At 42.8% G+C, this 15076-nt stretch overlaps 1 protein-coding gene across 4 annotated transcripts in view; it reads right to left on the bottom strand.

The window, feature by feature from the left end:
• DOCK5 (dedicator of cytokinesis 5) overlaps nt 1-15076 on the bottom strand; it is a 239090-nt gene that overhangs the window by 164629 nt on the left and 59385 nt on the right. The window lies entirely within an intron of this gene.

Genomic DNA, 15076 nt, shown 5'->3' with positions numbered 1-15076 from the left:
CCATGATGGTGCCACTGTGTTCTAGCCTAGGTGATACAGCAAAACTGCCTCTTAAAAAATAAAATAAAAAGTAAATAAATTAATTAAATAAAGAAAACATAGTTAAGAAATGAAAAGGTTTGTCCCATGTCACCCAGCTACTTACTACCTAAGCTGGGGATACAAACACAGGCCTCCTACCTGCCAGCTCAGTGCTTTCCCTTATACCAAGCTGGCCCACAGCCCTTCTGGGGCACAGTAGACAGGACACTTTCTCAAGGCGCCACCCCTCAGGTCAGGTGAGCTTGGCCATGGAATTCTATCAGTATAAAACATACACGCATAGGCACACCATCTAAGTGAAAAAGGAGATAAGTCTTTTGGCTTTATTTATTCATTCATGCATTCATTCATTTATTCATTCTTTGAGACAGAATCTCGCTCTGTCACCCAGACTGGAGTACAGCGGCATGATTTCACCTCACTGCAACCTCCGGCCCCCCAGGCTCAAGCAATTCTCCTGCTTCAGCATCCTGAGTAGCTGGGATTACAGGCATGCACCACCATGCCCAGCTAATTTTTGTATTTTTAGTAGAGACAGGATTTCACCATATTGGCCAGGCTGGTCTTAAACTCCTGACCTCAAGTGATCCACTCACCTCAGCCTCCCAAAGTGCTGGGATTACAAGCGTGAGCCACTGTGTCCGGTCTATTTAATTTTTTTAATGATCAAAACAGGGAACTGTCCTTCGCAGTGCCAGGCATGCAGCAGGCACTGAGTAAACATCTGATGAATATAGCTATGAGAAAGGCGGGTGTTCTTGAGCCACTGGCTAGGTATAGAATAGACTGCTGTAAGGAATATGCAATGAAACATGCACCCACAAGACACACTTGGACAGCAGGGTCTGAGTGACCCTTCTTTGTTCTCCTGGGATCCCATGCCCAGTGGGCACAGACAGGCAGGGCTAACGCACCCTGCCTATGAGGCCAGAATGTCCAGAATAGAAGAGCCACTGCTTCTTTATAAAGAGAACTTGTCTGACACCAAAAGGCCTGGTTCTCCATCCTAGCTCCACAGTAACCAGCTCTGGGGGACTCCACTTCTTCCCTTGTCAATTTTAAGTAATTACAGTTTCAATCTCTTAAATTTCCTTCCACAAAAACATTACAATATTTTTAGTCTTGTTACCCCATAACATCTGTAGCAAAGAATGCCAAGAAGGTTTCTTCTGGTTGCCTATCATAGAGGGTGATGGCAGAGATTTCTATTTGAAACCAGCAAATACCTTCTGAGACAAGTAGAGAGACCTGGTCCAGGCAGTGAGAGGCGAGGAAGAGGACCAAATCACAGTCAGCAAAATAGAGAGATGATATATCCAAATTTTCACTGCAAAACAAGGAAACCTCCCTCTGTGCCTTCACAGAGCCAAGGAAGCTCACTGAGAGGAAGGAAATAACACTTCCTGTAGCCTGGACAACATCATCTACTTTTTGGCCAATTCCCTTTATATTTTCTGGACGTGGCTTTTCTTTCTTTCCTTTTTAAAGCAAAGTAATCTCGCCAGCGGTTAGTCCTTCTTGCTAAAAGTCTAACTTTCCTCTTCTGTGATGCATTTCTCCAACTTATCCAACCAGTCAAGAAAGCTGAGACGACAGGAGGTAGCACGTGGTTTTATCAGTAGGAGCAATGAATTTGCTGCAACTCAACTCTTATGTTGGTTTTGTTATCATCAGCATGAGTTTGAAAGACGAACGAGAGAGAGGTACAATTAATCAACTGAGATATATTTAATGAGGTCCACTTTTTATAAAGAGTTATGCTACAGGCTATGGGACCTCAAGGAGTTTGAGAGTATAACCCCAATCCCTGATCCTCTTCAGGACAGCGACAAGACCACTGGGTAAGAGTGGCAAGTTTGTGTGCCAAGAGCTGTGGAGGGGAGCTAAGTTCAGAAAGAGCTCACTGCAATACAGACACATTTGAGGTGCTGCTAAACTTTTCAGGTGGCTGTTTCAAAAGCAAAACAACTCTATCCCCTTTGGAAAACTTTATGTCATGTCCAAAGTGTAAACGTCATTTGCTGAAGGGCTGCACGCTGTGGAAAGAACAATATACTAGGATTCCACAGGATCCCGGTGGGAATCACAGCTCTGCCATTTAATAGCTGCATGAATTTCTTCAAGTTTCTTAACCTAAATCTCCACATTGATTAAAAGAGCATCAATTACTCTGGTCTCCCAGGATTGTAAGAACTGAGAGGCAGTACATGAAAGGCCGTAGCTCGATGCCTGGCATAGAGAGGGATGTAAAATGTCAGACACAGAAGGTATCCAATGGCACAGTTCAGGGACCATCTGCAGTGCTTAGGGCTGTCTTCTGGTTCCTGTGCTGCTGACTGTGGGGAGCTCTATATTGGAGTTCTTTTTTACTTATTTTTTTGAAGAATGTGTCTGTGCTCCTCAAAAAGAGCAGAACCTCTCTCAACTACTTAAATTACTGCCAACAACCAAAGCTGAGACACACAAAACAGCTAGAATACCATGCTAGGGGTGTCCAGACTGCAGTACCTGATATGAAGACATAATTTTATTTTCTAACATGATAACATCCCTACTCCGAGAAAATGGTAGAAATGATGACTTTAGAAGAAAGAGGACCAAAAAAAAAAAAAAAAAGTCAAGAAGAAACAATTTGAGTGATAGAAAAACCCTAAGACTGTGGCTAGAATAATCGAGAAACGGCACTGGGTAGCCAGGGCCTTGGCAGAGACCAAATGGGGCCAAACTCAAAAGTTACCAAAATTGGTTATCTAAGGCCTGATTAAACATTTAGTGTCAGCAATGAAAGTGACACTAAGAAAAAAGTTCACCCTTTGTATCTTTCAATTACAACTATAACAGATTCTTTTTTTTTTTTTTTTTTTTTGAGATGGAGATTTGCTCTGTCGACCAGGCTGCAGTGCAGTGGTACGATATTGGCTCACTGCAACCTCTGCCTCCCCAGTTCAAGTGATTCTCTTGCCTCAGTCTCCTGAGTAGCTAGGACTACAGGCACATGCCACCATGCCCAGCTAATTTTTGTATTTTTAGTAGAGATGGGTTTTCGCCATGTTGGCCAGGCTGGTCTTGAACTCCTAACCTCAAGTGATCCACCCACCTCAGCCTCCCAAAGTGTTGGGATTACAGACTTGAGCCATTGCACCCGGCCTGTAACAGATTCTTAAACTGGCATTGGTGAAAACTAAACAAGCATTCAAGGTTAGTAACATAATACTCATTGTTCCTGCCATTTAGAAGATTAACCAAATTGCTAGATATAGTTGTTTAAAATCCTATATTCCTATTGCCAAAGTGAAACACACACACACATATTTAATATTCTTGGTTGCAGGACAAACATTAGGAACAGATACACAGAATATAATAGTAAGACTAAGAATCTTTCTGTAACTAGAAATTTTCCTGTGTTGCCTTGTCCATTCTTATTTGTAGCTTGAATTATACATGGAGATGAGACAAGGAAGAGAAGTGAAGTTTTCATGGGTTTCTAAGACCCATCAATAAAACACAAGTTTTTTAGGCAGTCTGTTTCCTGCTACTATGACCATTTCTGTTGAATCATTCAACTCTATGGGTGAAACAGAATGGGTGTACTCAAGCACAGAGTTAATATTTATGACACAGAAGTCTCCTTATATGCTTAAAAATTTTTAATAGCCTTTAATTTGTAGAGCAATTTTAGGTCCACAGCAAAACTGAGCAGAAGGTACAGAAAGTTTTCATATACCTCTTGTCCCCTGACAAGACATCCCTGCTATCAACATACCCCACCAGAGTGGTACATTTATTGCAATCAAACCTACACTGACACATCATTATCACCTGAAGTCCATAGGTTACACTGGGGTCCACTGTTGGTGTTGTGCATTCTATGGGTATGGACAAATGTATAATGACATGATTCCACCATTACAGTATCATACAGAGTAGATTTACTGCTCTAAAAATTCCCTGTGCTCTACCTCTTCATCCCTCCTTCCCTCTAACCCCTGGCAACCACGAATCTTTTTACAATCTCCATAGTTTTTCCTTATCCAGAATGTCATATAGTTGGAATCATATGGATTGACTCTTTTTACTTAGTAACGTGCATATCTATGTCTTTTTATGGCTTGACAACTCACTTCTTTTTAGCACCGAATAATACTCCATTGTCTGGATGTACCGCTTTGTTTATCCATTCACCTACTGAAGGACATCTTATTTACTCCCACATTTTGGCAATTATGAATAAAGCTGCTACAAACATCTATGTGCATGCTTTTGTGTGGGTATACGTTTTCAACTCCTTTGGTTAAATACCAAGGACAGAAATTGCTGCATTGTGTGATGAGAGTGTGTTTAGCTTTCTAAGATGCTAACAAACTGTCTCCCAAAGTGGCTGTACCATTTTGCATTCCCATCAGCAATGAATGAGAGTTCCTGTTGCTCCACATCCTTGTCAGCATTTGGTGTTGTCAGTGTTCTGGAGTTTGGCCATTTTAATAGGTGCATAGTAGTATCTCATTGCTTTAATTTTCAATTCTATAATGATATATGATGCTGAATATCTTTTCACACACTTATATGCCATATGGATATATATCTTCCTTGGTGAGGTTTCTGTGAAGGTCTTTGCCCATGTTTTAAGTGGGTTGTTTTCTTATGGTTGGATTTTAACACTCTTTACACGTTTTAGATAATAGTCCCTTATCAAATGTCTTTTTTTTTTTTTTTTTTTTAGACACAGTCTTACTTTGTTGCCAGGCTGGAGTGCAGTGGCGCGATCTTGGCTCACTGCAACCTCTGCCCCCCAGGTTCAAGCGATTCTCCTGCCTCAGCCTCCCAAGTAGCTGGGATTACAGGTGCCCACCACCATGCCCGGCTAATTTTTGGCATTTTTAGTAGAGATGGGGTTTCACCATGTTGGCCAGGATGGTCTCTATCTCTTGACCTCATGATCCGCCTGCCTTGGCCTCCCAAAATGCTGGGATTACAGGTGTGAGCCACTGTGCCCAGCCTCAAATTTCTCTTTTACAAATACTTTCTTCCATACTGTAGCTTAACTTCTCATTCTCTTGACTTTATCTTTCGCAGAGCAGAAGTTTTAAATTTTAATAAAGTCCAGTTTATCACTTATTTCTTTCATGTAACTGTGTTTTCAGTGTTATATCTAAAAAGTTACCCCCGTATCCAAAGTCATTTACATTTCTCCATGTTATTATATTCTAAGAGTTTTATACCTTTATATTTTACATTTAGGTCTAGAATTCATCTTGACTTATTTTTTGTCAAGGGTGAAAGGTCTGTGTCTAAATTCTTATTTCGGCATGTGGTTGTCAGGTTGTTCCAGCACAATTTGTTAAAAAGACTATCTTTTCTCTATTGTATTGCCTTTGTTCTTTGTCAAAGGTCAGCTGACTATATTTGTGTGGGTCTATTTGTGAGCTCTCTGTTCTGTTCAGTAGATTTGTTTGTCTAGTGTTCTGCCAATACCACAGTCTTGATTACTATAGCTTTTATAGTAAGTTGTGAAATCAGGTAGTGTCAGTCCTCCAACTTTGTTCTTCAACGTCATGTTGGTTGTTCTGAGTCCTTTGCCTCTCCACATAACTTTAGAATCCATCTGTTGATATCCACAAAATAACTGTCTGGGATTTTAATTGGGATTGCATTGAATCTATAAATCAACTTCACAAGAACTGACATTTTGACATTGAGTCTCCCTACCCATGAACATGGGATAGCTTCCATTTATTTCGTATTTCGAATTCTTTCATCAATATATGCTTTTAAAGATAATAAATGACTCATATTACTACGGACAAAGCAGAGGCATATATTTAACTTTTTTTTCCAGATATAAGCAAGAAGAGAAATACGATCATTTGCCCTCAATTTTAAACCTTCCTCTAAGGCTTTCTCCTTACACTAATCCTTAACTGAGGCTTAGCCAGCCCAACAGTGATGTTATATGGAGATAATCTAACGCATTTTTTAAAAAATAAAGGTTATGCACCAAATAATGTGAATGCTACAGCAATCAGCGGTGTGAAGACAGCTGTGAGCAGGTATGTGTGTGCATGGGATGGAAGGACTCTGCTCGCATTTCAACCCCTTGATCCAACCAAGATCTGTTGTGGTCCAAAATCTGTGGAATGCTAAAAGCTCCTGGGAACATTCCTCCAGAGTACTCCCAAAAGCATATTTGCTTTCAGACTGAGTTTGCCTCCTTAGGTGCATGGGAGCTGCCCAAATAGGTAATTCCAAGTACTTACTCATGACAGAATAACTGAATGAAGGTACCACTCAGGAAACAGTTCTGAACTCTACAACAGAAAATTCCATATATGCCTATACTTGAATCATGTACATTTTTAAAGATGGAATTTTAGGGCTGGTGGTTCATACCTGCAATCCCAGCACTTTGGGAGGCCAAGGTGGGCAGATCACATGAGGCCAGGAGTTTGAGGCCAGCCTAGCCAACATGGCAAAACCACGTCTCTACTAAAAATTAGCTGGGTGTGATGGCATGTGCCTGTAATCCCAGCTACTCGGGAGGCTGAGGCATGAAAATTGCTTGAACCCAGGAGGCAGAGGTTGTAGTGAGCCAAGATTGCACCACTGCACTCCAGCCTGGGACACAGGGTACACTCTGTCTCAAAAAAATAAATAAAGATGGAATTTTAGAATTTTAGAAGCATATTGAAACATACCTGAAAAGGAACAATAGGAGAAGGCATTCGCTTTTTTTAAAGATTAAATCTGAGATAAGACTTTTCACTGACACTCCTTTTAATTAATTTCTCTGGTAAACACCCTCCTACTGCCACACGTATCTTTTGAAAAACACATCTCAGGAACATATGTCACCAGCAGTAGTAGCTCACAAGCTGTACTTAAGGTAAAGGTCAAACAGATGTGGGAAGTGACCAAGCACACTCAACAAAATGCCACATGGCCTTATCTGCTCTCCAGGCTAATGCCAAAATGTTTGCACGCAGCGTCATAAAATCCAAGCTGTTAGGCTCACTGCCATTTATGTATGTGAAAGGCAGTATTTCTGTACCTAGATCGTGGAGACTATATAGATTTTGAATTACAATAAACTTTCAATTATTTTAATTAGCGGGTAACAAAAGTAAACGGAAGTTACAAATACCTTGGACACCCCTATTGAAGCTTATATCCAGTAAACTTTTATACATTCTATTAAGAACTGATTTTTACAGCAATTTTGAATCTTTTGTCTCTCTCTTGGCTTCTGACCACTGTGCATGGATGACCAAGTAGAGAAAGAAACAAGTAGAAAGGAGGAACAATAAAGAGATTCTAGTGTTACAAAATTAATTGTCATAGAGCATAGCAGAATGTGACAATCAGACAGACATTCTCAAAACGTTAGATACCATACTGTATCATAATCCACTGCAGGGTTCCTATTACCACATCTCTAAAGGATGATGATGAAGCCTCTGTTTGAAAAAAATCTTTTAAAAGCACTCTTTTTTTTTTTTTGAGATAGAATCTTGCTGTGTCAGCCAGGTTGGAGTGCAATGGCACGCATGATCTCAGCTCACTGCAACCTCTGCCTCCCGGGTTCAAGCGATTCTTGTGCCTCAGTCTCCTAAGTAGCTGGGATTATGGGTGCATAACACCATGCCTGGCTAATTTTTGTATCTTTAGTAGAGACAGGGTTTTGCCATGTTGGCCAGACTGGTCTCAAACTCCTGGCCTCATGTGATCTGCCTGCCTCAGCCTCCTAAAGTACTGGGACTGCAGGCGTGAGCCACCACACCCAGCCCACTCTCTTCTTTTTTATATCTCTGTTAGAAAGTTTTGGCAAACATGCAGACAAAATTCATTGCCATGTAACTTACCTGTCATAACACTGCCCACTGTCCCTACTCACAAAGGCCTGCTTTATAAAAATGAGATTCAAAACACATACAGCTCCAGTCTTAATCCATTTTTATTCCTTTTCATATTAGAGGGAAGCAGATTTTTTGGTTAAAGTGCATGCAAAACCTGGACTCCTTCTATACAGAAGAAATAACATGGGTGTTCTGGGGAATTCCTATATATATACAAACGCTTCTTTTTGTTTATTTAACTTTTCAGGTTTGCCTATTTCCTCTGGTTCCAGTCCAAGCACTTGTGCTATCCTTTGAGTCTTTACAAATTGCCCTGAAATAATATGTGCTGTGCCTGCCTCTGTACAGTTCAGCTCACCTTTGAGACATCTCATTGTGTCTGTTCCAACAGCGGTCAATTGTGTTGTATTTACCCCGGAAATCACTGCTAAAACCAGCACACCAGCCACCCCTTCTCGTGAGCTTGTGAGTGGTTTATGGAGCAGAAAAAGAGTTAATCGATGGATATGAATTAAACACAGGAAACCAGCACTAGAGGAACCTCAGACTCCAGGCCTAAAACCACTCGTGACTGGAGTGACGTTAATCACAGGAGAGGGGAGCTCCATGGTAACAGGATGCTGAACCTGACACATACAAGGTACTGTGCACTTTTCAAAGTACTTACATTTGATCACTCGACTCAAAAAGTGACTCCAATTTAGATGAAATGTCCTTGTCACAAAGACGGCTGCAATGTCTTGCCCAGGGCCAGTCAATCTAGACAAGGACAAAACCACCAACCTACAATAGTCTTCCCTCTCCCTCTCCATCGCTGTCCTCCACCTCTGGCCTCTGCAATATCACCCTCTTCTCCCCATAGCATTTGTAAGCACATATCTGAATTGTTTTGTTTACTTACTTTACTTGTTTTTGTCTATCCCTCCAATGTAAACCCTATGAGAGCAGGAACTTGCATTTTATCACTTAAGAGACCACAGAGTACCCAGAACATCTCTCATGCTCAATAAATGTACTTGGCACATACTTGGTGCTCAGCAAATGTTGAATGAATAAATGACCTCACGGCCGGGCATCTCCAGAAGTCACTGCACTTTCTGCCATGGATCTGGGGTGGAAAGGAACGTTCACAGTAATAAACAGATACCTCGCTGCCAAATACATTCCACAGTAAAAGAAGCAAAGACACAGAAATGACTGTGGGCCGGCCAGTGCCAAAGATGAAGAAAGGCAAGAATGCTCGCTTCAGTCCTTAAGGAATTCTGTTTCCTGATAAACTCTCTAAAGACAAGTAATTCCTGGAGACCTGTAATGGATGAGCAGCAGATTAGCTTCTCAGTCAATTCTGCTTCTTTCCTTCGTTTAATAACAAATGAAGTTCAGGGGCAAGGCCAGAGAGTCAAATGAGTGGAAAAAGATGATGGATAGAAGCTCGCTCATCCGGACTCTCTGGTTGCCTGTTTTGGAGCCAAAGCTCAATCAGTCTGGCAGTTCCTCAAAACATTAAACATTGAGTTACCCTATGACCCAGCAATTCCACTCCTAAGTACCTACCCAAGAGAGATGAAAACATATGTCCACATAAAAACTTGCACGCAAATGTTTGCAGCAGTATTATTCACAGTAGCTGAAACATCTAAACAACCCAAATGTCCATCAACTGATGAATGAATAAAATATAGTGTACCTACACAATACACATTACTCAGCAATGAAAAGAGATGAAGTTGGGCCGGGTGCAGTGGCTCATGCCTATAATCCCAACATATTGGGACACTTGGCCCTTGGGAGGCCAAGGCAGGAGAACTGCCTGAGCCCAGGATTTCGAGACCAACCTCAGCAACATAGTGAGACCCTGTCTCTACAAAGAATAAAAATTTAACTGGGTGTAGCAGTGTGCACCTATATTCCCAGCTACCTGGGAGGCTGGAGTAGGAGGATTCCTTGAGCCCAGGAGGTCAAGGCTGCAGTGAGCCGTGATCATGCCACTGCACTCCAGCCTGAGCAACAGAGCAAGACCCTGACTCTTTAAAAAAAAAAAAAAAAGAGAGAGAGCGAGAGAGATGAAGTCCTGACGCCAAATGAAGGCAGCCAGTCACAAAAGACCACATATTGTGTGATTCCACTTATATGAAATGAATTCGAAGCTGCCTAGAGCCAGGGGAGGCATGACTACTGATGGGTACAGAGCTTCTTTATGGGATGATGAAAGTGTTCTGAAAGTAGATAGTGATGATATTTGCCCAACCCTCTGCATAGTGAACTTAGTAAATATCCATTGAATTGTATACTTTAAATAAGTAAATTGATTGGTATTTGAATTATATCTCAAGAAAGCTGTTATTTAAGAACAAACAAAAAACCCACAAGGCCAGGCACGATGGCTCACGCCTATAATCCCTACACTCTGGGAGGCCAAGGTGGAAGGATCGCTAAGGGCCGGGAGTTCCAGACCAGCTAGGGCAACACAGCAAGGCTTCACCTCTCCTAAAAAATCAAAAACATTAGCCAGGCATGGTGGCATGTACCAGCAGTCTCCACTACTCAAGAGGCTGAAGCAGGAGCGTCCTTTGAGTCCAAAAGGTCAAGGCTACAGTGAGCTGTTATTATGCCACTGCATTCCAGCCTGGGGGACAGTAAGACCCTGTCTCTAAAAAAAAAGATAAATAAAATAAAAACAAAAACTTCAGCAATAACTAAATCCTCCTATAATCGCAGAGGACTGAAAAACATTAGCACCCCCTGTATTTCCCTCATAGAGAAGGAACAGCACCTCTGCCTTGTAATATCCAGGGTTTTGTGGAGGTGACCCCTGACCCCCTTACTCTCTACACCAGCTTGCCTTGGTCTCCTATTTTACCTTCATCATTCAATAGATTGTTGCTGAGCACCTGCTGTATACCAGGAGCTAGGGAGGCACAGGCTCTGCAGATGAAGAAGGAGCAGGCTTTGCCTTCAAGGAGCCAATACTTTCTGAAATTTTTTAGCCAACCACACGGCAGGAAACAGAAAAAGGAGAATCAAAAATAGTATTCTGTCCTGGGCGGTGGGCAGAAAAAACGTTTCATGTCTGGGTGGATTCATGTCCACGCTGGAAAAACACACACAGATCTGGTATGCAGACATCTCGAGGGCAGGGTGGGGCAGAGTGCAGAGGGAGCGCCCCGAAGTCAGCTCCGACAGGAAGCTGGAAGACACGAATCCCGGGGCCACAATACAGTGCCAGTGTCACCCTTCAGTTCCACCCGGCAGGACTGTCGGTGTTTTCATTGTGTTTATTTTTCTAAAGTTAAGAGGGACTAGGAGAGGAGGGGTAGAAGACAAGGGATTACTCAGCATTCCCATCGCGTTTCATGTTTGCAAAGCACTCCTGCCCTTGCCTCGAGCTGCCTTAAATAATAAAGGAATTTGAGAATCAAGCCAAGAACTCTAAGTGCTTAGCAGATACAAGGACCTATCATGGGACATCTGGCAAGGTAGGCACGATTTTAAAAATTAATCCCAGAAAATAAACACTATTGAAAAATATAATCCAATATAGTAATCTCTCTGTCAAGCTGACCTGCCACTTGGTGGTTAATGAACTCGGTAAGCTCACAGTGCAGGCTCAAGTATTCTCAATCTCCCTCCCCTTCACACCTTGACATGTGCTTACTTTTAAAGAACAGGCACTGACATCCTTTGAGATGAAAAAGTTCTACGGCTGACGCAGCAAAAATGTTATGGTAGCAATTAAGAAAAGCGATTTCTTGCTGGCAGGACTACAGCATCTGGATCATCATAACTGAAGAAATTAACAATTTTTGTGGGACTGTCAAATGGGCCAGCACATCCTACAAGCATATCGTAGTGTGAGCTGTAATATACTAGAAGCACTGTGGGTTTTGGACTGTCTGGACTCAAGTGCATGGTATTTGAAATGAATGTATCTGTGTTTATATTTATATTCAACTAAGCTCAGTGACCCCCTTAGCTTGGTCCATAGGGATGCTGTCTTGAGAAATGTTCACAGGCCAACTGGAGAACTCTTGGTAAAGTAGAAATAGTGAGCACACTTAAAAGTACTTTTTTTTTTCTTTTTGAGACAGGGTCTCACTCTGTTGCCCAGGCTGGAGTGCAGTGGTGTGGTCAGCTCACTGCAACCTCTGCCTCCCCGGCTCAAGCAATCCTCCCACCTTAGCCTTCCAAGTAGCTGAGACTACAGGTCCATGTCACCATGCTTGGCTAAGTTTTAAATTTTTTGTAGAGACGAGGTCTCACTATGTTACCCAGGCTGGTCTTGAACTTTAGGTCTCAAGGGATCCTCCCATCTCAGCCTACCAAAGTGCTGGGATTACAGGAGTGAGCCACTGCACTCATCCTTAAAAGTACTATTGATATGAACCCTAACAGGAAAAAGTGTTTCAATTAACTATTTCTTAGAAATACGCTGAGGTCACATAAAAGTGAAAAAAAAAACTTTGAAGAAATATTTTAAAGGTATCAACTGAGCCAGGTGCTATGGCTAATGCCTACAATTCCAACACTTTGGAAGGCTGAGGCAGGAGGATCACTTGAGGCCAGGAGTTTGGGATCAGCCTGAGCAACTTGGTGAGACCTTGTCTCCATTAAAATAAATAAATAAATTAGCTGGGTGTGGTGGCACAGGCCTATAATCCCAGCTACTTGGGAGACTGAGGCAAGAGGACAGCTTGAGCCCAGGAGCTCAAGGCTGCAGTGAGTTATGATCACACTACTGTACTCCAGCTAGGGTGACAGAGCAAGGCCCTGTCTCAAAGAAAAAAAAACAAAAAACAAAAGACATTACCTACTTTATTTCAGACCAAGTCTCCATTCTTCCCTCCCACACGCTGTAGGACAATTAGAAAAGCTTGACAAAACAACACACACAAATATATACACTGCCCCACCCTGCCCCCACCACACACACACACACACACACACACACACACACACACACACAAACTAACATGGCAGTGAAGAATTACCAGGTCAAAATCTGAAAAAGACCAAAACCTAAAAAGACCAACCCAGCATCTGGGGCTGCTTTCTGCTTGGGGCATCCATCTGCTGATTTAAGAAAGAATTCCTGACCAGGTGCGGTGGCTCACGCCTATAATCCCAACACTTTGGGAGGCCGAGGCGGGCGGATCACCTGAGGTCAGGAGTTGGCCAGGAGACCAGCCTGGCCAACATGGGGAAACCCCGTCTCTAATAAAAATACAAAATTTAGCCACGCATGGTGGTGGGTGCCTGTAATCCCAGCTACACAGGAGGCTGAGGCAGAAGAATCACTTGAACTCGGGAGGCGGAGATTGCAGTGAGCCAAGATCGAGCCACTGCATTCCAGCCTGGGCGACAGAGTGAGACTCTGTCTCCAAAAAATACAAAAAACAACAACACCACCAAAAAAAAAAGAAAGAAAGAAAGAAAGGATTCCTGAGTGGCTGAGAAGCTGAGCAGCATTTCTGAAGGCCTTGTGGAGCCAGGAGGACAAAAATTGAAGTCTTGGGACTTGCCAGTGAGTTGGCTGCAATTTTACACAACATAGAGTAAGACATAGCATGTTACTACAGATTAAGACAATGATAAAGGTTTAATACATAGGAATTAAAAGTTAGAAATATTTAACACAACAATTCTAAATCAGCAGGCACCTAAAAACAAGTCTCAGAATACATAAAGCAAACAGCTGACATCACCATAAAGAGACACAAACTACAATCATGGTGGAAGAGTTAACACAGTTCTATCAGTAACAGAAAAAGCAGGAAAAAAAAGTTAGCATATAGCAAACCTGAAAAATGACTCAGAAATTAGAACCTAATTATCATATATAGAACTTTGCCGCCAGGCATGGTGGCTCACACCTGTAATCCCAGCACTTGGGGAGGCCGAGATGGGGCTATCACCTGAGCTCGGGAGTTCAAGACCAGCCTGGCCAACATGGTGAAACCCCGGCTCTACTAAAAATACAAAAATTAGCGAGGCGTGATGACGTACACCTGTAATCTCAGCTACTCAGGAGGCTGAGGCATGAGAATCGCTTGAACCTGGGATGTGGAGGTTGCAGTGAGCTGAGATTGTGCCACTGCACTCCAGCCTGGATGACAGAGTGAGACTCCATCTCAAAAAAAAAGAAAAGAACTTTGCACCCAATGATCCTTAAATACACATTCTTTCCAAGCCCACATGGAAGAGTTAGAAAAATTAAACATATGCTTTTTACCTGCACAACGGGAAAATGTGCATCCATTGAGGCTAGACAAAGTGAATTAACCTGGCCTCCTGACAAAAGAGGTATGAGCTGATAAGACTGGAAGAGCTGTAGGCCAGGCATGGTGGCTCACACCTGTAATCCCAGCACTTTAGGAGGCCGAGGCGGGCGGATCGTGAGGTCAGGAGATTGAGACCATTCTGGGTAACACGGTGAAACCCCGTCTCTACTAAGAATACAAAAAATTAGCCGGGTGTGGTGGCGGGCGCCTGTAGTCCCAGCTACTCGGGAGGCTGAGGCAGGAGGATGGCGTGAACCCGGGAGGCAGAGTTTGCAGTGAGCTGAGATCGCGCCACTCCACTCCAGCCTGGGCGACAGAGCGAGACTCCATCTCAAAAAAAAATAATAATAATAAATAAATAAATAAAAGATTGGAAGAGCTGTGGTTTCCATAAGCAAAGGATTCTGGAAAAGATAAGGCGACTGCCCTAGTGTCTTGGACACTTTGAACTGATGCTTGGCTGGGCCTGAGATGGTGAGAATAAGCAGTAGACAGAGAAAGGGAAGAGTTTACATAGTCCTCTCTGTCTTCTCTCTGCCCCTGGGAGCTACATGATTACACCGAGTTGTGTCCAAGGGAAAAGGATAATGTGAAACCCCAGCCCTCTGCCAAAAACTAAAGGGAGGTGGCAGTAATAGCAGAGTCTTCCGTGCAACCATGCAGATAACTTAGCTTTTCGATGGCCAAATCCTGCTTCGTTTCCTTCTGCCTTCCCACTTCCTCTTTCTCATCCTGTGTCATCCCGTCCCACCCTAGGAACCTGCATGGGGTCCTAGCGGACCATCTCTGCCATTTCACCACAAGGGGTTTACATGGGGGCTAGACCCGGAAAATGCACGGTCCCTGTCAAATCTGCCTAACTTCCACCTCATTTGTACCCTAACCTTCTGAGAGAATAACTGG

The sequence above is a fragment of the Pongo pygmaeus genome, chromosome 7, assembly GCF_028885625.2.
Source record: "Pongo pygmaeus isolate AG05252 chromosome 7, NHGRI_mPonPyg2-v2.0_pri, whole genome shotgun sequence".
NCBI lineage: Eukaryota > Metazoa > Chordata > Mammalia > Primates > Hominidae > Pongo > Pongo pygmaeus.
Note: the sequence above shows the minus strand (reverse complement) of the source record. Positions and strands in the feature narration are given on the sequence as shown.